The sequence below is a fragment of the Podarcis melisellensis genome (genome assembly GCF_964234715.1).
Source record: "Podarcis melisellensis genome assembly, chromosome: 1".
In the NCBI taxonomy this organism is placed as follows: domain Eukaryota; kingdom Metazoa; phylum Chordata; class Lepidosauria; order Squamata; family Lacertidae; genus Podarcis; species Podarcis melisellensis.
In genome coordinates, this window is record NC_138528.1 from 91037661 (window position 1) to 91046007 (window position 8347).

Genomic DNA, 8347 nt, shown 5'->3' on the forward strand with positions numbered 1-8347 from the left:
TCCCATATAGAGACAGGGAAATAAATTTGCATCAAGCATCCCCAGCATCATCTACCATTTAGCTTTGTTGTTGTTGTTGTTATTGCTACCTGCTACCCCAATATCCAAGTGGTGTGAGTCAAGGGGTTTCAGGCACTTACCCAGAGTTCCTATTTCCTTTTGGAAATGAGGCACAGCTGAGACTGGGGTGTCTTTATGATATATGTTTTATTTACACATACTGTATACCGGTATACAACCTGAGCCTACCATGGAGGGGCTCACAGCATTCACACCCTAAGAGAGTTCTGCTTATCCCATAGCCCCCACAGCTTTGGATTCAAATGACACCAGCCATGGCTCGCCTTCTCTGCTTCCAACTTTCTTCCCAGCCAACTGCAATCCTAAAACTCAACCCTGCTCTGTCTCTGCAAACACTTTCCCAGATGAAAGAGGGGCTCATACCCATCTGCCTTCAGACCCTGAGTCTTTGCTTTGTGAATTGCCCATTCTCTCAGGCAATTTCCTGAACACAGGAAAGTGGTTTGGCCTGTATTTTAACAATTTGTTAAATCCAGCATCTGACCACCAGTTTTAACACTCTTAACATTAGATAAATTCTAACACCGAGACTCAGAAATTTAGAACCTGGCACCCACAAATCCTGGCACCCACAACTCATAAAAATAATAATACAATTATTATTATTATTATTAAGAGTTACAACATTTGGGGCATGTGGAGAATTTATTTGGATAGGATTGTCTGCTTATGTTTTGTGCTTTGAAAAATCAGTGAGCTCTGAGTATGTCAGAGTATAATTATCAAAGTTTGAGGCCTTGGGCTTATGCTCCCATTTAAGGTCTGTTTAGCAGAACCTGCTTGGTGAAATAAAAATACGATGATTGCTTTTAATATTTTTAGACAAGGCTTGAATAAGATAAATTAATTCTGATTTGTCTGGGTGAGAACAGACTCTGAATGGTTGGAGGTTCTGGACAGTTAACTCAATCAGATGATTTTCAGTGAGGAATGTCAATTGGGAAAGGCAGTGTGGGAAGACAGCTGAAGAGGGAAGTGAGAGGCAGAGAAAACTGAGGTGAACATGGATTATGGAGGCCTGAGTTTCAAGCTATTTATCACAAGTGTTTAGGCTAAAATGCTGCCTTGTATATACAGGTCCTATCTGAAGATGACTACACAAGTGTTTTTTAAAGTCACCTAAACTGTCCAAGCTCCCAGAAGTAAAAATGGATGAAATTTTGGGTCAGTGAGAAGTGGATTATACCAAGTAGCTGGACCAGTGTGTGAGGGAATTTAGCTTGGGAGGTTTAGGGAATTTGGCCTGAGGTAAAAGCCACTTAGATGGTGTAGTCAGCTGCATTTAAAAACATTAAAGACCTCAATGTAAATATCAGTATTCTCTTATGTACACAATTTCCCTTAAATAATTATGCTTAATCTTTAATCTTTTCTCCAATGTTTGTGCCTATCACACATCTGGACCTATTATACCAAACTACAAGGCTTTAAAGGTATTCTAAGAGAATGGTGGCAATGGGAATGGGTCACATTGTCACTGAGGAAGGCAAGGAGTTTTATAGCAAAAAAATGATACAGTAAACTGAGAAGCGTCATCTAATAAGGAATGCCATCATCCTAATTAGTAGTATTGTCAGCATTCTGATAAATAGCATTTTCTTTCCTGCCCCTTCCACAAAAGTTAACCAAACATCTGGAAGAGATAGAGTAGTGAAGTGTTAAAAGTGTCAGACCAGGAATGAGGAAATCCAGGTTAAAATGCAGGCCAGTGTAGGAATCTACCTGCTCCCCCTTTCCCTCCCAGCGTCTGCATGGCTGCAGATGTAGCAGAGGCCCCATCACTCCATTCCACATAGTGACAGTGGTTAGGATTGCATCCTAAGACATTGCTGCAGCACCTAGAAGAGGATATACATTTTGCAAAGTAAAACCACAGTAAATGTGGCTTTAGCTATTTGTCTCTTGTATTTACAGTATACCAATTAAGTTCTTGCATCAGCTGTTTAAGCATACATGGAATGTTCTCATGTTTATATTAATATCTTTAACATGTTGACCAATTAAAATATGACCAATTAATCAGGCAGCAATTTTATAATGTATTATATTTTAATACTTTTAAAAATTACATTTCACAAGGGAAAATGACTTTTCCAAGACAATGCCTCCTACAACACAGGCATGAATCACCTAAAAAGCAAAGAAAATGTACTTTCTGCTTCAGAACGGTTGTCTTATCTGCAATTTTAATTGATTAACAGAGTAGTGGGGGAACAGGACGGGAATGGGAAGAAGCAAAGTATAGGATCTGAAGGTGTACAGTGAGTCATGGGGCAGAAAAAAAGAGAGCAGTGATATATTTCCTTTCTTCTTCCACCCCCTTCTCCAGGTATTTCTTTTTACAATTTCCTATCATTGGAAATGAGTTGTTAGGGGTTTTTCATCTATATATATAAAACAGATTATAAACTGCCTCTCACATATAAATATCAGGGTGGTGTATAACAAAATTTCCAGAAGCATAAAATCCCCCCAAAATACAGAATAATTGCAAGAATCACTGGCTCATCTTAAAAAGTTTAAACCACTGAATATGCCTGTTAACACAAACAAAAAATCTTATAGAGATTTCTGAAGGTTGGCAGAGAGGATACTTGCCAAATCTGTCATGGAAGAGCATTTCACAGCATGGGAGAATGGGCACACTTTGCCCAATCTGCCCCTGGCACGCCCCCTTTTTGTCTCTAGCCATGTTGCAGCAGTTGAAGGGAAGGAATATACGGTACTACCAACATTTGGGAGTGAACAGTTGGTCAGGTGTAACTGAGTCTGCCTCATCTGCATGAAAAATGTAAGAGTATCTGTGTAATATTTATGATGATTCTAGAAGATTATATTCATGGAAAATGCATGCAGCTTGTTGTTGTTTTTTCCTGACATCACAGAACCCAGTCTAGTGTACTTGTGGTTCTCAAGTGGCCTCTCATTCAGGCATGAATGAAAACCAGACCAGCTAGGCTTTGGCAACGTGGTAGCCTCATGCATGTGCAGACCATACCCAGATTTTTGCAGCTGATTCCTTTTTGCTGCGTAAGAAGTGGCAACCCTTCTGAAGGGTGGACATCCCCCAATTTCAAGAATTTGACTATATCATGGGTACAATCATTGTCAGAAAAGAGGAAGTGGCAACAGTTAGGGGTTGTGGAGATACAGAGCACTTAATGAAACATCACATGCAAGATAAACCACCTACCAAAAACCAAACAGACCCTAAGGAGCTTCCACACCAGCAGAGACTGCAGATGAATAAGTTTTTTTATACTAAAAGATAGTCCACAGTAGGGTGAAAACTGGGTTAAATGGCAAAAAAGTATAGGCTGCTCATTTGATAATAGTAATCATGTGGATGCTGTACAAAACCTCCATTCATGAGTAGCGCCAAGTCCCCAATAAACTGCTGTGTAGAAGTGCCTTATTTTTATCTAAGCATTTTGACACATATAGCTTTTATTTGGAGGCTAAAAGAAGCCACTTCTACAAATAAGCGGAATCATCACCATCGTACACCAAGAAGAGCACATGGTAAACATCCTAGCTTCAGTTTGCTTACTAGGATGAATAATTTCTATTACAAACTATAAGGCCTTTGAAGTACTGGTTTCAACATTTCACATGAGGACCCCACAACTGACAAAACGACATAAATACTCGGCCTTTAATGGATGTAGAAAATTATTACCATACCACATCTTTAGTCTGAGTATTAATAATATTTTAGGCTACAGTGCTTAAATATCAACTGTCAGTACTCCATGTGTAGGAAGACACAACTAATTTATTTCATAATGCAATAGTTGGGGGGAGGGGAGGTTGCACAAATACAATATACATAGAAACCATTTCTCTACATATAAGGTAGGAATATCTTTTAAACATGCATAAAAAGTTCTCTCAGAGCCCCCAGTAATATTAAATTTCAAAACACGTGAAAACATGTACATTGTAAATTACTTATAAAATAACAATAGTATTTTTCACAACATAGAAAAAGTACAAAAGATTATGTTTTATCAAATTCCATAAGATGCCAATGCATAAAAACCCAGTAATGTATCAATGAATTATCTGAAACTTAACAATAACTTTGTAAACTGACCCACACAAATGCCAACCTCTTTTGTGAAATGAAATTATTTAATAGAAGTATGTGCCATAGGTGCAATTTATTTTGCAACAGGATTTCTCAATAAATTTTTATCTTGTGGTGAGGAATACTGTAATCTCTTCAAATGTAATTCCAGACTTCGAAGGAACTAAAAGTTAACACATAAAAGCTACTAGATACCTTGTTTAAGTAGATATTATGTACATCACACAGACCACCATGGTGTGAGCAAATATGCTGTGGTTTTGCCATACATGCATAAGAGAAATTTATAACCACAATGTGAGGAATTTTCTGTGCTATATAAAAAAGGCTGACACCCCCTCCACACACAGCTCCATGAACAACTTGGTAAAGTACATCTGAAAATATATACTTCAAAGTTAAGTGTTCATTTCTAATCAAAGGGGGGCAGGGAATCTTGAACTTGCATTATGAACGAAGTAATAAGTGTATTAAAATGTCAATACTTCTGTCCTAATTCACATTCTAAAGATTGTCTTTACAGGAATTAAGAATAAGGCAAGTAATCTTAATAGTTACACTGTCAACTCAGATAAACATTATGCAGACTTTCAAACTAGAGACAAAATTCACTTTAGGGACTGTTCATGTTATGTTTCCTTTCTTTTTTAAAGGGAGCTTATTTACAGAAGTGGATCTAATAATTACCATGGATTTTTATCTTCAGAGAAACATACAGTACACGGAATACAGATAACTTAAATAAGCCATTTGTAAGGTAGTCTCAGAATCACACTGATCATGCTCTAGGCACTCTACAACGATTTGACATGCCTATAGAGACCTAAGTCCACCAGCTTGCCTTTTCAATCAATGAGCTGGGGAACAATCCACGTACATAAGAAAATCAGCAGTGCACACACATGGCATTCACTGACCCACGAGTTATTGTTTGCTCAGCCTGATTGAGAGACTGTAGTGCAACAGCAGCAATTTCAGTCTTCTATTTTGTTTACTACACTGCTCTACCTTCTGTGATAGTCTAAGGCACTGGAAAACTTTTTTTGACTTAGCACGTAAATAATTCAAGTCCTGGTAACAAGTCTGAGTTGGAAACCTAAGTACACCTTGTAGTTATTTAACAAATGTTTTCCTCCTTAACCCTTTCACAAAAAGTTCATTAATTTTCTCCCCTTGTTGCTTCCCCCTGCCCCCTCATCCAATCTGTGAAAAAACTGGTAACTGCATATTTTCATCCTAAAGTGGAAAGGGAAATTGATGGGAGCCATTCTTAGTCGCAAAATAGTCTGCAAGGCATAGGTTAAATGCTGTCTTCCCGCATACCATTCCCGTTCCAATTGCCTCCTGAGGATGCTTTTAATTAAAAATACTCATCAGAACGTTACATGCATTTTGAGAAGGCAGCTTTAGAATAAAGCAGGAGTAATTTGCTGATTCTTCAGTAACATTCTCTAAACTCAGCTACAAACCGTATCAGCTGGCAGCATCTATCCATGAATTACTGGAACACATGTGAAACAACCCAGGCAGGTGGACATGGTGCACAGAAACTGCAAATGCCACCTCATAAACAGTAGAGGTCTAATAATTCTACTCTTAAATTTATTGGTCTCATCTTAGAGATCCCACTTCCTTTTTAGTACTGCTTCTGGTTAATTTTCATATTTGACTGCTGGTACAAGTTTTCCATTGATTAGTCATTTGTTTTCCATTTAACTGGCTGGGTATACCCCCTTTTTCTATTCATCTATTTGTGCCAGGATTAATTTGAAAAGTCTGTGAGAATAGTCCAGTGAGAAGCCCAACCAATAGATGTCAGAAAATGAGTGTTGCAATTCCTTCCCCTTATGCAGAGGAGCTTTCCACAGCACTACCTTGAGGAAGTGAGTTTGACAGCTAACGGTAAGAACTGGAGGACTGTATAATATGTACTCCACAAATAAACTTCTAATTTGAAATTGATTGTCCACCATTTTAGAGTGAGCTTGACACGACCAATTTTACCTCAGAACTCTCTCTGCCACAGTGCCAGTTCTGAATGTACCAGTATGGAAAGAGTATGGCTTAAATATCCCATCCTGAGTCAGTGAAGCAGTCGGCAGCAGTAACTGGGCTCTGCCCACAACATAGTTTCAAAAGGGGCATGTCTGATCGTTTTAGCAGCAACTAGTTGTCCTAGAAGCCTAGTTTTCCACTATCTTTTACAAATAATCTTGGCCCATAGTATGTTGTGTAAATTATTAAAGCTTACAGAAAACCTTAAATTTAATTTAAACATTATTTAAATGTCAGGTTATTTATCTATTAGATTTCTCACCCTATGGCCACTTTCACTTCAAAGGGCCAATTCTATCTCAAATTCTCAGGATAAAGCTTGTTGAATTCTCTAGCTTTTACGACATCTGCAAGCTATCAAAAAGCTATATTGCCTCAAGCATCTCTCTCTCCCTACTCCCACGTATCAGAATCTACATCCAGCCGCATCAACTTTTCTGGCCTTTACAAATTTTCTGGAGGTTGTGCTCAAACTCTTCCCAATTCACAGTGTTGCTAATGAGTGGCTTAAAAAGGTATCAGATTAACTCTTCTACAATTAAGGTGTACCACAGAGGAGAGGCCACGCTAAGGATAGAAAACTGAGCAGACTGAGTGAAGTAAATACCAAGTGAGCAATCCATTTTGGGAGGGGAAGTAACTTAAGAGCTAATAGATATTAAAATACAAAACTGTTACAAGTACACATCAAGCTGACTAGCAAGGCCTTGGGTATAGCAACAGGTAAACCTAACAGCGAGCAAATGTTTCACCTTCCTGTTTTACAGAAATATGATGACCAAAAGGTTACAGCAGAGAAAAGTTATTTTTCCATGGCTTCATCACACAGCATTGCTGTAATATTTAAAGGCTTGGCACCATATAAATTGGGCTGACTGCACAGTTTCTTACTATCTGATCTTCAGCCATGATTGTGTCTAGGTAAATGACTGCACAGAAAGTATTATTGGGAACTAGGCCTTTAAATGCTACAATAGTACTGTAGGTGCAGGATGAAGCTGTGGTGATGTGGCAATATAGAAAATGTCTCATTCACATATTTAATAACAGCCAACATTTTATGGAAAGAGATATACTGAGGATCAGATTTATATCCCATTACAAAAATAGTTTTCACTGTCAAATTGTCTAAGGGTAAAAAGATGTGTAATTTGGGACTGGTAATGTGAACTGGACGGCAATTCTTGTGCTTTACTAGACATAGGTTGTTGTGTGTGATAATAACAATAAGCCTCAAAAGCAGAGTTTTACCAGTAGAAGATCAAATGGCCTTTGTATCTTGGGAAAGCACAGAAAAACTGGGACACAGCAGACTATTGATAGAATGAAGTGGAATGGAAAAGTAACAGCTACAGAGCCAAAAGTTTTAAGAGGCTCTGGGCAAATGAGTGTTTGAAAAGGAACATGTGCCCAGAACCCTCCAAGAATATGGAATTTGGACCAGCATAAATTAATAACAAAGAGCTATGCAACTTGGGGCAGAACTTCACATAAATGTCAAAAAGCATGTCTTATCAAGCTCTAGTCAGATTTATTTTAAAAATTATAACCTACGTTATGGTCCCCAAGAGGCTTTCAAAGCAGCTTACAAAATATGCTCACAACTGATTCTACACAAATTCACAAATATTTAACTGGACAAAGGACTACTGCAGTGACCTGAGAAACTGTTCACCTGGAAGGAAGTTAAGGTAAAGGGACCCCTGACCATTAGGTCCAGTCGTGGCTGACTCTGGGGTTGCGGCACTCATCTTGCTTTACTAGCCGAAGGAACTGGTGTACAGCTTCCGGGTCATGTGGCCAGCATGACTAAGCCGCTTCTGACGAACCAGAGCAGTGCACAGAAATGCCGTTTACCTTCCTGCCGGAGTGGTACCTATTTATCTACTTGCACTTTGACGTGCTTTCGAACTGCTAGGTTGGCAGGAGCAGGAACCGAGCAACGGGAGCGCCACCCACGTCCCTGGAAGAAAGTTAGGATACATGTGCATGTGATAGCAGTGTGCATTCAGCCACATGACTGTGATAGCGAGTATATGTGTTTGGGAGGCAGGACAGACTTCAGATGTGAATCACAAATAAATCAAATTTGTTGCCACAGATAATGTAAAGCAGCCCTTA

At 38.8% G+C, this 8347-nt stretch overlaps 1 long non-coding RNA gene across 1 annotated transcript; it reads left to right on the plus strand.

Annotated features, from left to right (window-relative positions):
* The first annotated feature begins 822 nt into the window (after positions 1-822).
* Positions 823-7812, plus strand: LOC309377857. The gene is made up of 2 exons (XR_014171735.1): positions 823-1078; positions 2967-7812. It is a non-coding gene; the product is annotated as an uncharacterized lncRNA (long non-coding RNA).
* Positions 7813-8347: the final 535 nt, after the last annotated feature.